This window comes from Bombina bombina, chromosome 12, assembly GCF_027579735.1.
Source record: "Bombina bombina isolate aBomBom1 chromosome 12, aBomBom1.pri, whole genome shotgun sequence".
Classification (NCBI taxonomy): Eukaryota; Metazoa; Chordata; class Amphibia; order Anura; family Bombinatoridae; genus Bombina; species Bombina bombina.
Genome location: NC_069510.1, coordinates 15,801,904 through 15,824,284, shown reverse-complemented (window position 1 = coordinate 15,824,284; position 22,381 = coordinate 15,801,904). Strand labels below are relative to the sequence as shown.

The following is a 22,381-nucleotide window of genomic DNA, read 5'->3' as shown; positions in this document are numbered from 1 at the left end:
GCAATGAAGTGCCTAATTGCTGATGTATACATGCAGATGCAAAACATACTGGGCTAGATTCCAAGTGGAGACCTAAATTATTGCTCCCGCAAACGGGCAAGCGTGTGCTGGTATTATAAAGTGGAGCACAAATATTGCTTTACCTACAGTTATATTTTGTGCTCCACTTGTAATCTGGCCCACTGGGAATAATGCGCCTTAAGATAACTAATTCTGCATGTGCACTAACCCAACACCGTGTTAGACCTAAATCACGAAACCTGAAGCACATTACACATATTTAACATTCCTATGATCTACACGTCATTTCTATTTATTTATTTATAGGTAGCGCATAAGTGATATGTGTTATGTTTCATTCTTCTACACTCTCCATTAGAGTCTATAGGTAGAACAAGTCAGCATGGTCGTGATATCCCAAGTCCTGTAGTGCGCATCGGGTTTCACTTGTGTGCAAAACTTTTAATTTAAACTTGTAATGTTTGCACAGGTTAGTGGTGTTTACATTTGAGCAGGATCGCTAAACTCTGCTCCACTTGTAATCTACCCTAATTGTGTACACAGACCTTTTGTAATGCAGCACTTCATTACTGATATATACTGTGCATATATAAACATTTATTGTATGTGCAGACCTTATGTAATGCAGTACTTAATTACTGATATATACTGTGTATAAATAAACAATTATTGTATGTGCAGACCTTATGTAATGCAGCACTTAATTACTGATATATACTGTGTATAAACAATTATTGTATTTGCAGACCTTTTGTAATGCAGCACTTAATTACTAATATATACTGTGCATATATAAACATTTATTGTATGTGCAGACCTTATGTAATGCGGCACTTCATTACTGATATATACTGTGCATATATAAATATTTATTGTGTGTGCAGACCTTTAGTAATATTGCACCTAATTACTGAAATGTACTGTACATATATACATATTTATTGTGTGTGCAGATCTTTAGTAATGAGGCACTTAATTACTGATATATACTGTGCATATATAAACGTTTATTGTGTGCGCAGAGCTTTTGTAATGCTGCACTTAATTGCTGATATACATTGTGCATATATAAAGCATGTATTGTGTGTGCAGACCTTTAGTAATGAGGCACTTAATTACTGATATATACTGTACATATATAAATATTTATTGTGTGTGCAGACCTTTAGTAATATGGCACTTAATTACTGATATATACTATGCATATATAAAAATGTATTGTGTGTGCAGAGCTTTTGTAATGCTGCACTTAATTACTAATATATACTGTACATATATAAAACGTTATTGTGTGTGCAGACCTTTAGTAATACAGCACTTAATTGCTGATGTATACTGTGAATATATAAGCATGTATTGTGTGTGCAGACCTCTATTAATATGGTACTTAATTACTGATATATACTGTGCATATATAAATATTTATTGTGTGTGCAGACCTTTTGTAATATGGCACTTAAGTACTGATATATACTGTGCATATATAAAAATGTATTGTGTGTGCAGAGCTTTTGTAATGCTGCACTTAATTACTAATATATACTGTACATATATAAACAGTTATTGTGTGTGCAGACCTTTAGTAATACGGCACTTAATTGCTGATGTATACTGTGAATATATAAGCATTTATTCTGTGTGCAGACCTTTATTAATATGGTACTTAATTACTGCTGTATACTGTGCATATATAAACATTTATTGTGTGTGCAAACCTTTATTAATATGGTACTTAATTACTGATATATACTGTGCATGTATAAATATTTATTGTGTGTGCAGACCTTTTGTAATGCGGCACTTAATTACTGATATATACTGTGAATATATAAACATTTATTGTGTGTGCAGACCTTTATTAATATGGTACTTAATTACTGATATATACTGTGCATATATAAATATTTATTGTGTGTGCAGACCTTTTGTAATGTGGCACTTAATTACTGATATATACTGTGCAAATATAAACATTTATTGAACGTGCAGACCTTTAGTAATACGGCACTTAATTACTGATATATACTGTGCACTGATACCGACTGCTCCTAAAATACATTTCATTTAATATCCATTTAACAGCAATTCTCATTGCTTTGTCTGGTATTAGGTATGCCGTTTACAGTCTTGCATTTTTGGATCACTCGCCTGTGTTTTGGGCAGTGACTAGGAATAGATTTGCCCGCTGGATCCCTGCCATGTTCTATTTAGCGACTGCTTCACCTCATTGACTGGATACAGTTACATAGACTGGAAAAAGAAGTTTGATCAGCTGATCTCTGGGTTTTAACATAACAACGACTGAAATAAACCTAGAACTGAAAGCTACTTTCTCTCTTAAAATGTAATTCCTGCTTGCTTTTATATTTTATTCAAATTCCCTCTGGCCGGTAAGAGAAAATTCATTTTAGTGAAATTCTCTCTGGAGAAAAAGTCTTGGCTAATATTGGTACTAGAATTGTGTGTCTGTTTTTATCTAAACAAACATAACTGTCCTTAGTCTCATTTTTTTTTTTGGGCCACTAAAAATGTGTGACCAGTGATAGAGGCTGATTGGTGGTTCAAAGTGTCCATCCAGAATGCTTCCATGGCAACAGCATGGACCACAATAACAAATAATGTTGCTGAGATTAGGATAGATGTTTTTGGCTGTTGTTAGATGTTAGGGTTAAAGGGACAGGAAACTCAAAAAATGTATTTTATGATTTGGATAGAACATACAATTTTAAACAATTTTCCAATGTACTTCTATTATCAAATTTGCTTTATTCTCTTGTTATCCATTGCTGAAGAAACAGCATTGCATTACTGGCATCTAGCTGAACACATCTAGTTAGCCAATCACAAGAGACACCGGCACTTATATTGTTGCAGGGAATTCATTTTAATATCACATAGCAAACTCCATCATTTGTTGTAATCAACCTTTTTTTTTTCCAATGTTTTATTAGGCTGCCAACAATCCGACAACTTATCACTTTAGATGAAATTTTGATCAGTAACATAAACATATCATAACCACAATTGAGTAAGTCTTTATATTATAAAACTATATATCCTTTGCTTCCTGGCAATTTTCACACGAAACAAAAAAACAAACAAAAAAAAAATACCCTTAAAAAGAAAAAAATATATATACACATCTCTAACAAAGTTTGACATATCCTTGTCTGCCTAAAATCTCCTCTCCTTCCCCACTCCTACGCTCGGACTCCTGGTCATTGATAACTAAAATTACTTATATAAAAGTGATTTACTAATATATTTCCCTGTTATTTGAGATCCAAGTCTCGGGAAACACACCCAATAAGACTGATTCCGAAAAACTTGTAGAAGGTAAAAAGGGGAATAATAGCTGTTTTTGTAACAAAACAGGGTAAGTCTTAATACTAGAGGACCATCTTTCTAGAAAATGTCTTATTCTTTTCTCAGTTGCTAAATACAAATGAAATGATTCATAAACAATTTGAGATTGAATTCCTTTCGGAATTTGCGAGAAACTCGGAATACAGTTAGCTTTCCAATTTTTTACAATGAAGTATCGAACTATCATAATGATAGTATTTAAAATGGTTACGTGAAAGTTGGTATTAGAGCTGTGGATTAGAAACACAATCTCTTCTAATGAAAAAACGAAGTTTCTGTCATGTATTTTGTTAAACCAGTATTGTATTTTTTGCCACAGTTGTTTAAGTTTTGGACACCACCAGAACATATGCGTAAAATCTGCATTCATATTAGTGCATCGAGGGCAAGCTGATGAGGTTATAGGATAACATTTGCATATTTTCAGCGGGGATAAATAGAAATCATTAATTAGTTCCATATGTGATTCCTTCCAGCTCACAGAGATTTGACATTTGGCTAAGATATTAAAACTTTGTTTAATTTTATCACTATCCATTGTTGGGATAATCCGTAAAAATCCAAAAGTTACACAGTCTGTCCAAAAATATTACACTTTGTTTAGACAACATAATGCCATATATTAACGAGATTGAAGCTTTGCCGGTATTGAATTTTTGAATACACATCTTGACCTCAGACCACCCAAGTTGTAATCAACCTATACATGAAACAGTTTTAAGATTGTGCCGGACATAGTAAAAGAACTTTGATATATACTCTTATGTATTCTGCTCCCTTTTTGTCTAATTTAACTCTGGAAATTGGGGCTTTTATTATTCTCAAGTGTGAACACACTGCTGGCTTCACAAGGCTAACCCTGCTACATATTTTATTCACTTTAACTGATAACAACTGCAAAACAATGCATTTTATACTAACATAATGACAGTTACTAGTCTAGCCAACTGAAGACTCAAGCCCATATTAAATACTTCAAAGGAAGTCATTGGTGGGTTGGTTTTTGAAAAAACAATTACAGCAAACAAGATGTTAATTTGACTTGTCTGTTGTTCTTCTATAGCAACACAACATAAATATATTGTAATTAGAAGTGGTTTACTGTCCCTTTAACAGTGAGAAAGGATAAGAAGAAGTCGTAGGAGATATGAGACCCAGGAAAAAAAGGGTCCCACGACCGTAGATGAGGAGCAAACATGGCCAAAAGGGGCGATCATAAGAGAGGAGGATGCAGATGAACTGGGGAAGGTAAAGAAATGGGAGCAGCTACAGGTGACTATCAATGAGACTTCAACAAGATGGGGAACCAACAGTTATTAAACTTACACCTTGTGGAAATTAGCATTGGGACCTAACAAAGCCAGGAATACACAGTATCAGTGAGGAGGTCCGACATAAAGTAGATACAAATTAGACTGCTGCACTCCCAGGTCACTTCCGGGATGTAAGGGAGATGACTGATAAATGAGAGAGGGCATTTCAGGTGCACTTATGTAGTTGTGCAAAATACTGAATGACAAACACAGGTTCTTTGTAGCATGAAGCAGAGTCATTACTGCAGACAAAGACATAATGTACAAACTGGACATAATGCATCTGCCCAACATAAGTGTGGGCTGCTTCTTGTAGAACATGAGGCAAATGCTAATGGCAGCTGCAAGGTGAAAGGGTCAGTGGCTCGGTGGCAAGAAATGACTCTTTTGTAGTTGGGATGTTGGACACAGCACGACTTAGACAGATATTTCCCCCATATATTTATTACTGCATGCGCAGGGGGGATTCTATGTGCATTTAAGGGACATGAAACCAAAATATTTGATTTCATGATTCAAACAGAGCATGTAATTTTATACAAGTTTTCAATTTACTTCTTTTATTTAATTTGCTTCATTATGTCAGTATCCTTTGTTGAAAAGCATACCTAGGTAGGTTCAGGAGCAGTAATGAACTACTGGGAGCTAACTGCAGATTGCTGACTTTATATATATGTCTTTTTTAATTTGCTCAGCAGATTTGCTCAGCTAACTCCCAGTAGTGCATTGATGGTTCTTCATCAAAAGATACCAAGAGAATTAAGCACAATTTAAAGAAGTAATTGGAAATTGTTTTCATGTCCCTTTAAGATATACCGCCCCTTGAAATTAAAATTTGTCAGCTATCTGTTGTAGTTATAGTTTGTGGGATTCATTACCTGTATTAATTAATAAAGTGACCCTTTACAATATGCCAGAAGTGTCACCTAGTTCAGAAGAGATTGGGATAAAATACAGATGGTTAATGTTTTATTTTACTTTTTTTAATTAGTGGAGCTTTCAAATCCACAAAAAGCAACAAGATGTGAAACCACATACCATAAATCAACATCTAATATTATTAAACTCTTTATTCAGTTGTTATTATGTTAAATCTAATACAAAGTAAATAAATCCTAAGAATGTCTTTAAAAGCAACATAAAAGCAACATCTCATCCAGAGGGAAAAGGAAAAAAATATAACTTAGTGATAGTAACATGAAAGAGTTAATAATCACCTAGATTACAAGTTTTGCGCTATAGAGGGTGGGAAAAAAAACACAGCAAAAGTTGCGTTATTTTACTCTCCATAGCGCTGCCATTACAAGTTTTTAAAAAGCCGCCTTGTGCGTGCGATATGGTGCCGATGAGCTCTATACCGCGCAAAATCCAAGATCTGAGAATATGTGCTCGTGCACGTTTCCCCCATAGACATCAATGAAGTGCGGAATGGCGATCTCCGTAACGCAACCCCATTGATGTCTATGGGGAAAAAAAAGTTACGTTTAAACCTAACACCCTAACATAAACCCCAAGTCTAAACACCCCTAATCTGCTGCCCCCGACATCGCCAACACCAAAATAAACTTATTAACCCCTAATCTGCTGCTCCTGACATCGCCGCCACTAATAAAAGTTATTAACCCCTATTCCGCCGCTCCCTGATATCACCGCCACTATAATAAAGTTATTAACCCCTATTCCCCCGTACCTCAATATCGCAGACACTATAATAAATATATTAACCTCTATTCCACCACTCCCGACATCGCCACCACTAAATCTCTGGCCTCCCACATCACTGCCACTAAATAAATCTATTAACCCCTAAACCGCCAGCCCCCCACATCGCAAAAAACTAAATTAAACTATTAACCCCTAAACCTAACAACCCCATAACTTTAAATTAAAATTACAATATCCAATCAGCCAATCAGTAGCTCTCATCTTAGTGGCTGATTTGAACAGCTAATAGGATTTCAGTAGCTCTCATCCTATTGGCTGATTTGAATTTCAAAAATCAAATCAGCCAATAGGAATGCAAAGGGACGCCATTTTGAAAAGGCTCCCTTGCATTGAAGATTCAGTGTACGGTGGAGACCATATGAAGAGGACGCTCTGTGCCGGATGGCTTCAAGGATGGATTTGCTCCACGCCGCCGGGATGAAGATAGAAGAACCCGCCGGGATGAAGATAGAAGATGCTGCCTGGATGAAGATAGAAGACGCCGTCTGGATGGATGAAGACCTCGTCGCCTGGATGAAGACTTCTCGCTGCCTGGATGTCCGGACTTTAGAAACTGTAAGTGGATCGTCGGGGGTTAGTGTTAGGTTTTTTTTTACTTTTTTGGGGTGTTTTTTTTTAGATCAGGGGTTGTGCTTTTTTAAAAGAGCTAAATGCCCTTTTTCAGGGCAATGCAAAAGTGCTAAATTCCCTTTTAAAGGCAATGCCCACACAAATTCCCTTTTCAGGGCAATGGGTAGCTTAGGTTTTTGTTAGAGTTAGTTTTTTTATTTTGGGGGGTTGGTTGGGTGGTGGGTTTTAGTGTTGGGGGAGTATTTGTATTTTTTTACAGGTAAAAGAGATGATTTCTTTAGGGCAATGCCCTACAAAAGGCCCTTTTAAGGCCCTTTTTTAATTTCACAGGTAAGTTTTTATTTATTTTAAGATAGGGATATTGTAATTTTAATTTAATGTGAGGGGGTTGTTAGGTTTAGGGGTTAATAGTTTAATTTATTTTTTTGTGATGTGGGGGGCTGGCGTTTATGGGTTAATAGCAGAACGGAGCGTGTATAGGCTTTAACGCAAGCATTTTAGCCTCACCACACAACCTGTAATACCGGCGCTATGGAAATCCCACGCATTTTTTTTGAGTGCGGGATTGACGTTGCGTTACAGGCTAAAAATGCTTGCGGTATAGCTATACTGACAAGACTCGTAATGGCTGCGTTATGGTTTTTACGCTGAAATGGACATTTTTTCTCTGTTAAAACCGTAACACAAAACTCGTAATCTAGGTGAAAGTTATTTAGTGACTAGAGTGATTTAAAGACCACTTAACACAGTACAATTGCATAATCAATAAATGCATAATAAAGACACAATGCAAACACACTTCATTTGAATTTCAAATGAGTAGTAGATTTTTTTCTTGACAAATGTCAAGTTTAGTTACATTTTCCTTCCTAATGCATCATGTGACAGCCATCAGCCAATCACAAAATGCATATACATACTGTATATCCTAAGAATCTTGCACATGCTCAGTAGGAGCTGGTTCCTCAGAAAGTGTGTATATACAAAGAGTGTGCACATTTGTTTATAATTATTAGGTCGATCATAATCCTTTAAAAATAAATGTTATGTAATGTATTTGTCTACAGAATTAATCATTACATCCTATGGGGATTCTGTAGATACAGTAAATCATTTAATAAGGATAAAGGATTGTGAATGCACTACTGGGAGCTAGCTGAGCACATCTAGTGAGCCAATGACAAGAGGCATATCTGTATAGCCACCACTCAGCAGCTAGCTCCCAGAAGGGCATTTTAACTGCCGTTCAACAAATGAGAACAAAGTAAATCTGATAATTGAAGTAGATTGAAGTCTCCATGTTCTGCCTGATACATGAGAGTTTACTTGTGATGTTCATATACCTTTAATGCAGAGCTTTCCAAACTTTTCATGTTGGTGACACACTTTTTAGACCTACATCATTTCGCGACACAGCAATTCAGTTGTACTAGCAAACAGGAGGTTAAACTAACTTGTTTTAAGAGATACGACACATACATAAATGATATAATAACAAAATGCATTTACAAGTAACAGTAAGTATGTGCAAGAATTAAAAAAAAGTTTAACACCAATAGCTACTTACTATTTTAATGGGATCTATGAGGTTGATGGGATGAACACAATTTCTGAATATTTGGTGGAATATTAGATAAACACTCGCATTTCATCATCAAGCATTTTTAAGCTTCCACTTCCTATACATATATCAAGAGCAGGAGCAGCAATGCACTACTGGGAGCTAGTTGCAAAAAAACCCCCAGACTTCTGCTCAGCGTTTAAGCTGCCGCCCTCAGAGCTCGGCGAGTCCGATTGACTACTTCCCGCGCTGCAAACACACTGCTGTCCCACTCACTGACTACACATGCAGTCACGAGCCAATTAAGGAGACTACACGTGCAGTCACGAGCCGATTGAGGAGACTACACGTGCAGTCAGGAGCCAATGTGCCGCCAATGGGAATAGTTTCAGTTCCCACTGAGCTGCTCCAATAGGTTAAGATGATCTGTGACCCCCCTAGGTATCAATCACGTGTCAACCATGTTATATGCATAGCAGGCAGGCGGAAAGTCAGAAACCCCCAAAAATGTTTTTTTTAAATTTAAAAAAAATTGTGCTGAAGCAGGGACACACTGCTGCCGACACACTAGTGTGTCCCGACACACAGTTTGGAAAGCACTGCTTTAATGACATAAACACAAGGATTGTATGGCACTTGTTAATAGTTTATCATGATAATACACCAGTATGCACCACACACATTGTACTGCTGTACAAACGTATGTAACTGTATACAGCAGGGAGCAGAGGGCTCTGTGTATTGGATCATACAGACGTATGTAACTGTACACAGCAGGGAGCAGAGTGCACTGTGTATTGTATCATACAGACGTATGTAACTGTATACAGCAGGGAGCAGAGGGCTCTGTGTATTGTATCATACAGACGTATGTAACTGTGTACAGCAGGGAGCAGAGGGCTCTGTGTATTGTATCATACAGACGTATGTAACTGTGTACAGCAGGGAGCAGAGGGCTCTGTGTATTGTATCATACAGAGGTATGTAACTGTATACAGCAGGGAGCAGAGGGCTCTGTGTATTGGATCATACAGACATATGTAACTGTATACAGCAGGGAGCAGAGGGCTCTGTGTATTGTATCATACAGACGTATGTAACTGTATACAGCAGGGAGCAGAGGGCTCTGTGTATTGTATCATACAGACGTATGTAACTGTATACAGCAGGGAGCAGAGGGCTCTGTGTATTGTATCATACAGACGTATGTAACTGTATACAGCAGGGAGTAGAGGGCTCTGTGTATTGTATCATACAGATGTATGTAACTGTATACAGCAGGGAGCAGAGGGCTCTGTGTATTGTATCATACAGACGTATGTAACTGTATACAGCAGGGAGCAGAGGGCTCTGTGTACAGCAGGGAGCAGAGGGCTCTGTGTATTGTATCATACAGACATATGTAACTGTATACAGCAGGGAGCAGAGGGCTCTGTGTATTGTATCATACAGACGTATGTAACTGTGTACAGCAGGGAGCAGAGGGCTCTGTGTATTGTATCATACAGACGTATGTAACTGTGTACAGCAGGGAGCAGAGGGCTCTGTGTATTGTATCATACAGAGGTATGTAACTGTATACAGCAGGGAGCAGAGGGCTCTGTGTATTGGATCATACAGACATATGTAACTGTATACAGCAGGGAGCAGAGGGCTCTGTGTATTGTATCATACAGACGTATGTAACTGTATACAGCAGGGAGCAGAGGGCTCTGTGTATTGTATCATACAGACGTATGTAACTGTATACAGCAGGGAGCAGAGGGCTCTGTGTATTGTATCATACAGACGTATGTAACTGTATACAGCAGGGAGTAGAGGGCTCTGTGTATTGTATCATACAGATGTATGTAACTGTATACAGCAGGGAGCAGAGGGCTCTGTGTATTGTATCATACAGACGTATGTAACTGTATACAGCAGGGAGCAGAGGGCTCTGTGTACAGCAGGGAGCAGAGGGCTCTGTGTATTGTATCATACAGACATATGTAACTGTATACAGCAGGGAGCAGAGGGCTCTGTGTATTGTATCATACAGACGTATGTAACTGTATACAGCAGGGAGCAGAGGGCTCTGTGTATTGTATCATACAGACGTATGTAACTGTATACAGCAGGGAGCAGAAGGCTCTGTGTATTGTATCATACAGACGTATGTAACTGTATACAGCAGGGAGCAGAGGGCTCTGTGTACAGCAGGGAGCAGAGGGCTCTGTGTATTGTATCATACAGACATATGTAACTGTATACAGCAGGGAGCAGAGGGCTCTGTGTATTGTATCATACAGACGTATGTAACTGTATACAGCAGGGAGCAGAGGGCTCTGTGTATTGTATCATACAGACGTATGTAACTGTATACAGCAGGGAGCAGAGGGCTCTGTGTATTGTATCATACAGACGTATGTAACTGTATACAGCAGGGAGCAGAGGGCTCTGTGTATTGTATCATAGAGACGTATGTAACTGTATACAGCAGGGAGCAGAGGGCTCTGTGTATTGTATCATACAGACGTATGTAACTGTATACAGCAGGGAGCAGAGGGCTCTGTGTATTGGATCATACAGACGTATGTAACTGTACACAGCAGGGAGCAGAGGGCTCTGTGTATTGGATCATACAGACGTATGTAACTGTATACAGCAGGGAGCAGAGGGCTCTGTGTATTGGATCATACAGACATATGTAACTGTGTACAGCAGGGAGCAGAGGGCTCTGTGTATTGTATCATACAGACGTATGTAACTGTATACAGCAGGGAGCAGAGGGCTCTGTGTATTGTATCATACAGACGTATGTAACTGTGTACAGCAGGGAGCAGAGGGACCTGTGTATTGTATCATACAGACGTATGTAACTGTATACAGCAGGGAGCAGAGGGCTCTGTGTATTGTATCATACAGACGTATGTAACTGTGTACAGCAGGGAGCAGAGGGCTCTGTGTATTGTATCATACAGACGTATGTAACTGTATACAGCAGGGAGCAGAGGGCTCTGTGTATTGGATCATACAGACATATGTAACTGTATACAGCAGGGAGCAGAGGGCTCTGTGTATTGTATCATACAGACATATGTAACTGTATACAGCAGGGAGCAGAGGGCTCTGTGTATTGGATCATACAGACATATGTAACTGTATACAGCAGGGAGCAGAGGGCTCTGTTTATTGGATCATACAGACGTATGTAACTGTGTACAGCAGGGAGCAGAGGGCTCTGTGTATTGTATCATACAGACATATGTAACTGTATACAGCAGGGAGCAGAGGGCTCTGTGTATTGGATCATACAGACGTATGTAACTGTATACAGCAGGGAGCAGAGGGCTCTGTGTATTGATTCATAGGGGCATATGTATCAGGCTCCGTATGGAGCTTGATGCCCCGTGTTTCTGGCGAGCCTGCAGGCTCGCCAGAAACAGCCGTTATGAAGCAGCGGTCACAAAGTTCGCTGCTCCATAACCTGTCCGCCTGCTCTGAACAGGCAGACACACATGGCCGGAAATCAACCCGATCTAGTAGGAGGTTGATTGACGCCCCCCTGCTGGCGGCCCATTGGCCGCGAGTCTGCAGGGGGCGGCGTGGCACCAGCAGCTCTTGTGAGTTGCTGGTGCAATGCTGAATACGGCGAGCGTATTGCTCGCCGTATTCAGCGAGGTCTGTCGGACCTGATCCGCACTGTCGGATCAGGTCCGACAGACCTTAATAACTAGAGGCCAAACTGTGCACTGTATCATATCATACAGACGTATGTTGCAGAATGTGTCATTATAGCCAAAGAGACTTCTCTCATTGATAAATCAGAGTGCATCATTTCTGCTGATACTCTCTCACTTTTGTATCTTGAAAACTTTAGTAAATAGTGATTAAACCTACAGGAGCTGTATTGTAATGAGACGATTATGGTTCCCTATTGATTTAAGCTAAAACGGTAAAAATACAGAGCTCTGAGCCCAAGAGGGTAAGAAATGAAACTTTTCTTTCATCTGTGGTTTCCTTTTGTGACTTGTATAAGCCAAGTGCCCCATAGAATTTAATGGAGGCAGAAAGCACAGTTAGGAAAAAACAAAAAACTTGCAAACAATTGATTAATGAGTGTTCTACAGTGTGAAAATCCAACACACATTCATTTAATTAACTATAGTGTCAAGAGTTCAGGCCTGAAATCAGACACTTTCATTTACTGACCATAATGAGAGTGAAGAGAAGAAAAGTCATTGCAAAACGAGACGCAGACAAGAAGTACAAATGATTTCTCTTGGCCATAGGGAACCTCTATCTGCCATCATTTAGAATATAACATTTTCTGTCCACTTTTTATTGTAAAGTGAGTTCAGTTACCAGAAAACACGGTGTTAGTTAAAAGGACTTGAAGCTCTAAAATGAAAGGATTCTGGCATCATGTATTTAAACACTTTGCCATATATATCTACAGGGCTTTTTTGTGGTGGTACTCACTGGTACAGAGTATCCCCACCTCTGCCAACTCATAACAGGTAATATTTGTAATCATCATTTAAATACTCTAGTTTTTATAAGAGGGGGCTGCAAAATACAGCGAACATTCAGCTAGATTACAAGTTTGTGCGTTCGTCTTTTAGCGCTGAAAATATGGTATTTTCAGTGTTAAGACAGCACCACAGCCATTACAAGTCTTGTCGGTATAGGTGTACTGCAAGCCTTTTAGTCTGTAACGCAACGTCAGTACCACACTTGTAAAAATGACGTTTTTTTCATGGGATTCACATAGCGCTGGTATTACGAGTTTTGCGTTCTGGCTAAAAAAATGGCGTTACAGCCTAAAACGGCAAGATACGTACCGCCATCTAAAGTCAGTAGTTATGAGTTTTACGCTACAAATCTGTAACATAAAACTCATAACTAAACTGCTACAAAGTACACTAAACACCCATAAACTACCTATTAACCCCTAAACCGAGGCCCTCCCGCATCGCAAATACTAAAATGCATTTATTAACCCCTAATCTGCCGCTCCCGACATCGCCGCCACTAAGAAAATGTATTAACCACTATTCTGTCGCTCCCCGACATTGTCACCACTACACTATTTAAATATTATTAACCTCTAATCTGCCGTCCGCCCACATCGTCCCCACTATACTAAAGTTATTAAGCCCTACACCGTCGCCCCTATAATAAACCTATTAACCCCTAAACCGAAGCCCCCACAATGAAATATAATAAATTAAACTATTAACCCCTAAACCGAAAGCCCCCACATCACAATAAACTAATTTAAACTAGTAACCCCTAAACCTAACGCCCCCCTAATGTTATATTAAAATTACAATTTCCCTAGCTAAAATTAAATTTAAACTTAACTGTCAAACTTTAAAAAAGCTCAACAAAAAAGTGTCAAAGAATCATCCCGGAATTTATCAGTAGCTTACTCTGCTTTTAGGAATATTCCAAACAGAAACAATAGAGATAAGTACTATGCTTGTAAAAAAGAACGATAATTATTTTTATTGAACTTAGCACAAGAAGATATTAATAGAAACATGGCTCAATTTAATACATTCGCTAACAAAGTGGGTAATTATTTGTCGAGGTTATTTAAAAAATTAAATAAAAGGAAATCAAAGTGTTAAAAGATGGAGTCAGAATTACTAACAAAGTTGAGTAAATAACGGAATGATTTCAACAATACTACATGAATTTATATTCTTCACAGAAACCACTGAGAACAGATATAATAGAATTTTTTAAAGACATGAAATTGTTAAATATAGCAAAAGAAGATTTAGACCTCTTAAACGAACCTATTTCAACTCAAGAAATAATTAAAGTAATTAAATCTATGAGTAAAGGGAAAGCTCCCAGTCTGGACGGCTTACCAATAGAATTTTACGATCTATTGAGGGAGAAGATCACGCCTTCCTTAAAAATACTATATGATCAATATTAATGCCATAACACAAAAATTTCAGAACACTTTGAAAACGCAAACATAATATTAATCCCTAAGGAAGGAAAAGACCCAGAGGAAGTTACCTCCTATAGACCAATTTCCTTATTGAATTTGGACTATAAGATCCTTCCTAAGTTAGTACACCTAGATCAGGTGGGCTTTGTAAAAGAAAGAACATCTGAAATTAACATCAGAAAAATCCAACATGTTATTTGTCATTACAATGATGAGCTAAGTAAAGGAGATGCAGCTGCTCTGCCGGAAGCCTTCCTCCTGTCATTAGACACGGAGAAGGCCTTCAACAGAGTGGAATGGGAATTTATGCAACAGACCTTGATAAAATTTGGATTTAATGGTAATTTTTTAGATTTAATATCTAATATATACTCAGATGCCAATGCTACTCTCTTGATAAACAACAATATATCATCATCTTTTCCACTATTTATAGGGACAAGGCAAGGCTGCCCAATGTCACCACTACTTTTCAACTTAGTATTGGAACCGCTAGCCTTAAAGCTAAGGAGTAAACTATTGGGCTGTAAGATGGATGAGGAGATCTTCCGGATGTTTCCTGTTCCCTGTTTTCGGACGACCTCCTATTGTGTGGAACCATGCCAGATAAATAAATTAAGGAGATGGTCACTCAGCTAGAGACATACGGAAGAGTCTCAGGGTATAAAATCAACTTTTCCAAATCAAGTATACTGTGGCTAAATTAATCTAAACTCAATATAGACCATCCATTTTCAGAAACAGGAACCTTAAAATATTTAGGGACCTATTTGTCTTCATCACCAGAGAGCTGGTACAAAGATAATATAGTAAAGATCTTGAACAGCAGTATCGATAACTTAAAAAGTTGGTCCAGCTTTCCACTTTCTCTTTCGGGTAGAGTAGCAGTCTATACAATGTTTATTCTCCCAAAGATATTATACACTTTACGAATGTTTCCTTTATTGATTAAACACCAAGATCTTAGAAACTTTACGAAAGCATTACAGCAATATTTATGGCAGGGAAGAAAACCCAGGATCAAGTTAAGTAAACTCTACCTTCCTTATATTAGAGGAGGCTTAGCATTACCCAATCTATTACTTTATAATTACGCTACTTTAATAAGATTCCCGCTAAACTGGTTATTCCATACCAATAAATATACAAAATGTTCCCTAGATGAAAGATTGCGTAAACCCCTTTGGAGTTTGTTTTACATGCTTGCAATAAATAACGAGGGAAGAAAGTTCATCAACATTTAATGCTAAGAGATATTCTTAAGGCAAGTAAAGACTAAAAACTCCAAGTGGTTACCATTAGTAGAGAACTCTCATTTCTTTCATGTAATTAGCAAGAGTCCATGAGCTAGTGACGTATGGGATATACATTCCTACCAGGAGGGGCAAAGTTTCCCAAACCTTAAAATGCCTATAAATACACCCCTCACCACACCCACAAATCAGTTTTACAAACTTTGCCTCCTATGGAGGTGGTGAAGTAAGTTTGTGCTAGATTCTAGGTTGATATGCGCTCCGCAGCAGGTTGGAGCCCGGTTTTCCTCTCAGCGTGCAGTGAATGTCAGAGGGATGTGAGGAGAGTATTGCCTATTTGAATGCAATGATCTCCTTCTACGGGGTCTATTTCATAGGTTCTCTGTTATCGGTCGTAGAGATTCATCTCTTACCTCCCTTTTCAGATCGACAATATACTCTTATATATATACCATTACCTCTGCTGATTTTCGTTTCAGTACTGGTTTGGCTTTCTACAAACATGTAGATGAGTGTCCTGGGGTAAGTAAGTCTTATTTTCTGTGACACTCTAAGCTATGGTTGGGCACTTTTTTATAAAGTTCTAAATATATGTATTCAAACATTTATTTGCCTTGACTCAGGATGTTCAACATTCCTTATTTTCAGACAGTCAGTTTCATATTTGGGATAATGCATTTGATTCAATCATTTTTTCTTACCTTAAAAAATTTGACTTTTTCCCTGTGGGCTGTTAGGCTCGCGGGGGCTGAAAATGCTTCATTTTATTGCGTCATTCTTGGCGCGGACTTTTTTGGCGCAAAATTTTTTTTCTGTTTCCGGCGTCATACGTGTCGCCGGAAGTTGCGTCATTTTTGACGTTCTTTTGCGTCAAAAGTGTCGGCGTTACGGATGTGGCGTCATTTTTGGCGCCAAAGAGCATTTAGGCGCCAAATAATGTGGGCGTCTTATTTGGCGCTAAAAAAATATGGGCGTCACTTTTGTCTCCACATTATTTAAGTCTCATTATTTATTGCTTCTGGTTGCTAGAAGCTTGTTCACTGGCATTTTTTTCCCATTCCTGAAACTGTCATTTAAGGAATTTGATCAATTTTGCTTTATATGTTGTTTTTTCTATTACATATCGCAATGTTCCACGTTGCAACTGAGTTAGAAGATACTTCAGGAAAATCGCTGCCCGGTGCTGGAGCTACCAAAGCTAAGTGTATCACTTTTGGTATCTGTTCCTTCAGCTGTTGTTTGTATTAAATGTTATGACAAACTTGTTAATGCAGATAAAATTTCCTTTAGTACTGTTACATTACCTGTTGCTGTTCCGTCAACATCTAATACTCAGAGTGTTCCTGATAACATAAGAGATTTTGTTTCTAAATCCATTAAGAAGGCTATGTCTGTTATTTCTCCTTCTAGTATACATACAAGTCTTTTAAAACTTCTCTTTTTTCAGATGAATTTTTAAATGAACATCATCATTCTGATACTGATAATGGTTCTTCTGGTTCAGAGGTTTCTGTCTCAGAGGTTGATGCTGATAAATCTTTGTATTTGTTCAAGATGGAATTTATTCGTTCTTTATTTAAAGAAGTATTAATTGCATTAGAAATAGAGGATTCTGGTCCTCTTGATACTAAAACTAAACGTTTAATTAAGGTTTTTAAATCTCCTGTAGTTATTCCAGAAGTGTTTCCTGTCCCTGATGCTATTTCTGAAGTAATTTCCAGGGAATGGAATAATTTGGGTAATTCATTTACTCCTTTTAAAACGTTTTAAGCAATTATATCCTGTGCCATCTGACAGATTAGAGTTTGGGACAAAATCCCTAAGGTTAATGGGGCTGTCTCTACTCCTGCTATATTTTTAGCGGATGTTGCTGCAGCTTCAACTTTTTGGTTAGAAGCTTTAGCGCAACAAGTAACAGATCATAATTCTCATAGCATTATTATTATTCTATAACATGCTAATTATTTTATTTGTGATGCCATCTTTGATATCATTAGAATTGATGTCAGGTATATGTCTCTAACTATTTTAGCTAGAAGAGCTTTATGGCTTAAAACTTGGAATGCTGATATGTCTTCTAAGTCAACTTTGCTATCCCTTTCTTTCCAGGGTAATAAATTATTCGGTTCTCAGTTGGATTCTTTTATCTCAACTGTTACTGGAAGGAAGGGAACTTTTTTACCACAGGATAAAAAATCTGAGGTAAATTTAGGTCTAATAATTGTTTTCGTTCCTTTCATCACAACAAGGAACAAAAGCCTGATCCTTCATCCTCAGGAGCGGTATCAGTTTGGAAACCTTCTTCACTTTGGAATATGTCCAAGCCTTATAGAAACCCAAAGCCAGCTCCTAAGTCCCCATGAAGGTGCGGCCCTCATTCCAGCTCAGCTGGTATGGGGCAGTTTACGTTCTTTTCAAAGAAATTTGGATCAATTCTGTGGCAAACCTAGCCACTTCTGGACTATAACATAAGAAAGGTTGTCTATAGGCTGTATATTGTGCTATGTAGATGTGACAGACCCTTCTGTCAGCACTGAAAGAGTTAACTGTGTTCAGCTTTAGCCTCAGCTATTGTGCACTGTCATTAATGTTATTGATACACAGTCCATTGTTTAATCAACCTCAGAGAGCAGACCCTAGATGATAAGGAAAGCCAAGTGTGTGTCTGTGTTTAAATTGTTATCAGCTTGAGCAAGGTATTCTATTGTATCATGTAAAAGGGCGTGTTCCCTCCATTCAATGTACAACATTCTTTCAACCCCCCTTCTGGGGGGGGTCAGACCTGCATAAATACTGGGCATATGAGCCTTAATAAAAGTCTTTCTGTTTAAACCTGACAACTGGCTGGGTTGTGAACTGCTGATTCCCTATGTAGGACATTGTTCCCTGGTGTTAACCCTTGGTATCCGGTTGGTACCGTTACAATTGGTGGCAAGCGACGGAATGAACCTTATCGCCCAGAAGAGCAACTACACAAGCCAGTAACCTCAGGAAGAGGGGGATTACTACAATACTGACTAAGATGGAAGGAGTACCAGGGACCGAAGTGAATGGAGATGGATTATTCTAAGCTAAAGAGACAAACGTAAAAGGAACTGCTAGAAGCCAGGGGAAAGATAGGCAGCAGCAAACCCAAGGCTATATTAATTGCTGAGCTGATGGAGGGAGACAGAGCTCGCAGCGCTACGCCTCCAGCAGCCATGGAGGAGACCCTATACCAGAGGGAAATGAGGACCAGGCTGGAATTTTTACCCCAACCTGTACCACGGGATATGCTATCCGTGGTAATGGCAGATGTGCAGGAGTACGTGATGGCACACAGTCCGCGGAATGCATCCTCCCGAGCAGAATCCATTTTGGACGCACTCAGCAACCCAGTAAGACCCAAAATCCCATACCATGCATTTAAAATGTTTTGTGAGGAGAAGGATGAGATTGATGGGTATTTACAGGATTTTGAGAGACTGTGCGAGTTACATGATTTGGAGCAGTCCGTATGGGTGCCGGTGCTAGCAGGCAAGCTAGCCGGTAGGGCAGCGGAAGCGTATCGCGCTGTACCCAGGGAGGACAGCAAGGATTACGCTAAAGTGAAGAGAGCGATCTTGGAAAGATATGCCATTACCTCAGAGGCATACCGGCGCAAGTTTAGAGGCCTGCGCAAGCCAGAAAGAGATTCCCATGCAGAGTGGGCCCACAAGCTGGATCAAGCATCTCAGGGGTGGATACAGGCCAGCCAAGCTACCACCATGGAAGAATTGCGACAACTGATGCTGTTGGAGCAATTCTTTAACGGCTTGTCCCCAGAAGCCCAAGAATGGGTGAGAGATCGAAAACCCCTCACCTTAACCGAAGCAGCCAGATTAGCAGACCAGCATTTTGATGCCAGGAGGCACCATGGACTACAGCCTAACAACGGACGGGCTAATATACAATGCCACACCTGCAAGCAGTGGGGACATATGGCACGTGAGTGCACCCAAAATCGGAGCAGACAAGCTTGGAACCAGGTCAGACAGAACCTGGCCCCAAGGGCGGCTGCTCACCATTACCAAACGGAGCCAGCCGCTCATGAGGTGTTGAGCACCCAAGCCGAGGAACCCCTGGGAATTCTGCATGAGGTGATGTCGGTCCAGGGACTTCGGGATTCGGGAGCTACTTTAACCCTGATAGCTCCCCATTTGGTGCCGGATACAGCACCCACTGGCGGATCCGTGGCAGTACGAGGGGCAGGGGGAGCAGTATACCGATTGCCCACTGCTAGAGTGGAGTACAGACCCCCAGTCACCCCAGCAGCTGCCAGTTACCAACCCCCGGCGCACCGCTATACCACACGGCCTCCGGCCACGAACTACCCTCAGAGAGCCCGGTTCAATTCGCGGGGCTACTCACAACCTATTCGGTGCTTTGGATGTAAGCAACTAGGGCACAAAAGACCAGAGTGTCCCCTAAACGCAGCGAATCAAGCACAGTCCTGGAGAAGACCCGCTGGCGGAATCCCACATAATCCTCAGCCTGTGGCCCGCTACGTAGAGGCGCCAGAATGCTGGGGCAGCCTACATGAAGCAGACCCCGTGCAAGCTGCCCACCGGAATAACCGGCAACGGGTTAAAGTGAATGGGAAGGAGGTCAGTTGTCTACGGGATACTGGTGCTACCATGACCTTGCTTCAAGAGAACTTGGTGCCTGAGAAACAGCACACTGGAGACACTGTGGCTGTGAGGGTAGCAGGGGGCACTGTGTTCCGCCTACCTGTTGCCAGGGTACATTTGGATTGGGGAGTGGGCGCTAGACTTGTGAATGTGGGGGTCAAGAAGGACTTACCTGCTGATGTTCTCCTTGGAAATGACTTGGCCCCCCTTGTTTCTGCCTATGCTCCCATGGATCCCGCTGATGTTAACCCTGTGACTACCCAATCCCAGTCCCTCCGGGAAGAGACGCTTCCATGTTTGGGGTGGGGGCAGTACTGAGCCAAGTTGGAGCAGATGGCGGAGAACACCCCGTAGCTTACTTGAGCCGAAAGTTGTTGCCCCGGACATCCCCAAGCCGATCCATTGGGATCAGACTGTGTATGCCGGCTTGGTTCTGGGGGAGCATTGTGGCAAACCTAGCCACTTCTGGACTATAACATAAGAAAGGTTGTCTATAGGCTGTATATTGTGCTATGTAGATGTGACAGACCCTTCTGTCAGCACTGAAAGAGTTAACTGTGTTCAGCTTTAGCCTCAGCTATTGTGCACTGTCATTAATGTTATTGATACACAGTCCATTGTTTAATCAACCTCAGAGAGCAGACCCTAGATGATAAGGAAAGCCAAGTGTGTGTCTGTGTTTAAATTGTTATCAGCTTGAGCAAGGTATTCTATTGTATCATGTAAAAGGGCGTGTTCCCTCCATTCAATGTACAACATTCTTTCAACCCCCCTTCTAGGGGGGGTCAGACCTGCATAAATACTGGGCATATGAGCCTTAATAAAAGTCATTCTGTTTAAACCTGACAACTGGCTGGGTTGTGAACTGCTGATTCCCTATGTAGGACATTGTTCCCTGGTGTTAACCCTTGGTATCCGGTTGGTACCGTTACAAATTCCGTTCACAATCTCTGGTTTCAGAACATTGTTTCAGAAGGGTACAGAATTGGCTTCAAGTTAAGGCCTCCTGCAAAGAGATTTTTTTCTTTCCCGTGTCCCAGTAAACCCAGCAAAGGCTCAAGCATTTCTGAAATGTGTTTCAGATCTAGAGTTGGCTGGAGTAATTATGCCAGTTCCAGTTCTGGAACAGGGGCTGGGGTTTTATTCTATCTCTTCATTGTACCAAAGAAGGTCAATTCCTTCAGACCAGTTCCGGATCTATCAATAGTGAATCATTATGTAAGGATACCAACATTCAAAATGGTAACTGTAAGGACTATCCTGCCTTTTGTTCAGCAAGGGCATTATATGTCTACAATAGATTTACAGGATGCATATCTGCATATTCCGATTCATCCAGATCACTTTTAGTTTCTGAGATTCTCTTTTTTAGACAAGCATTATCAGTTTTGTGGCTCTACCGTTTGGCTTAGCATCAGCTCCAATAATTTTTACAAAGGTTCTCGGTGCCCTTCTGTCTGTATTCAGAGAACAGGGTATTGGTATTTCCTTATTTGGACGATATCTTGGTACTTGCTCAGTCTTCACATTTAACAGAATCTCATACGAATCGACTTGTGTTGTTTCTTCAAGATCATGGTTGGAGGATCAATTTACCAAATAGTTCATTGATTCCTCAGACAAGGGTAACCTTTTTAGGTTTCCAGGTAGATTCAGTGTCTATGACTCTGTCTTTGTCAGACAAGAGAAGTCTAACATTGATATCAGCTTGTCAAAACCTTCAGTCACAATCATTCCCCTTGGTAGCCTTATGCATGGAAATTTTAGGTCTTATGTCTGCTGCATCGGACGCGATCTCCTTTGCTCATTTTCACATGCGACCTCTTCAGCTCTGTATGCTGAACCAATGGTGCAGGGATTACACAAAGATATCTCAATTAATATCTTTAAAACCGATTGTACGACACTCTCTGACGTGGTGGACAGATCACCATCGTTTAGTTCAGGGGGCTCCTTTTGTTCTTCCGACCTGG

At 39.9% G+C, this 22,381-nt stretch overlaps 1 protein-coding gene across 3 annotated transcripts in view; it reads left to right on the top strand.

Moving 5' to 3' along the window:
* FAM163B (family with sequence similarity 163 member B) overlaps positions 1 to 22,381 on the top strand; it is a 199,422-nt gene that overhangs the window by 74,870 nt on the left and 102,171 nt on the right. The window contains exon 1 of one of the 3 annotated variants that reach the window (XM_053695516.1): positions 4,561 to 4,659. The exons of the other annotated variants lie outside the window; for them this stretch is intronic. The gene's annotated coding sequence lies outside the window, so the exon portion shown is untranslated. Of the gene's footprint in view, positions 1 to 4,560; positions 4,660 to 22,381 lie in introns of those variants that run through there. 3 annotated transcript variants of the gene reach the window in all.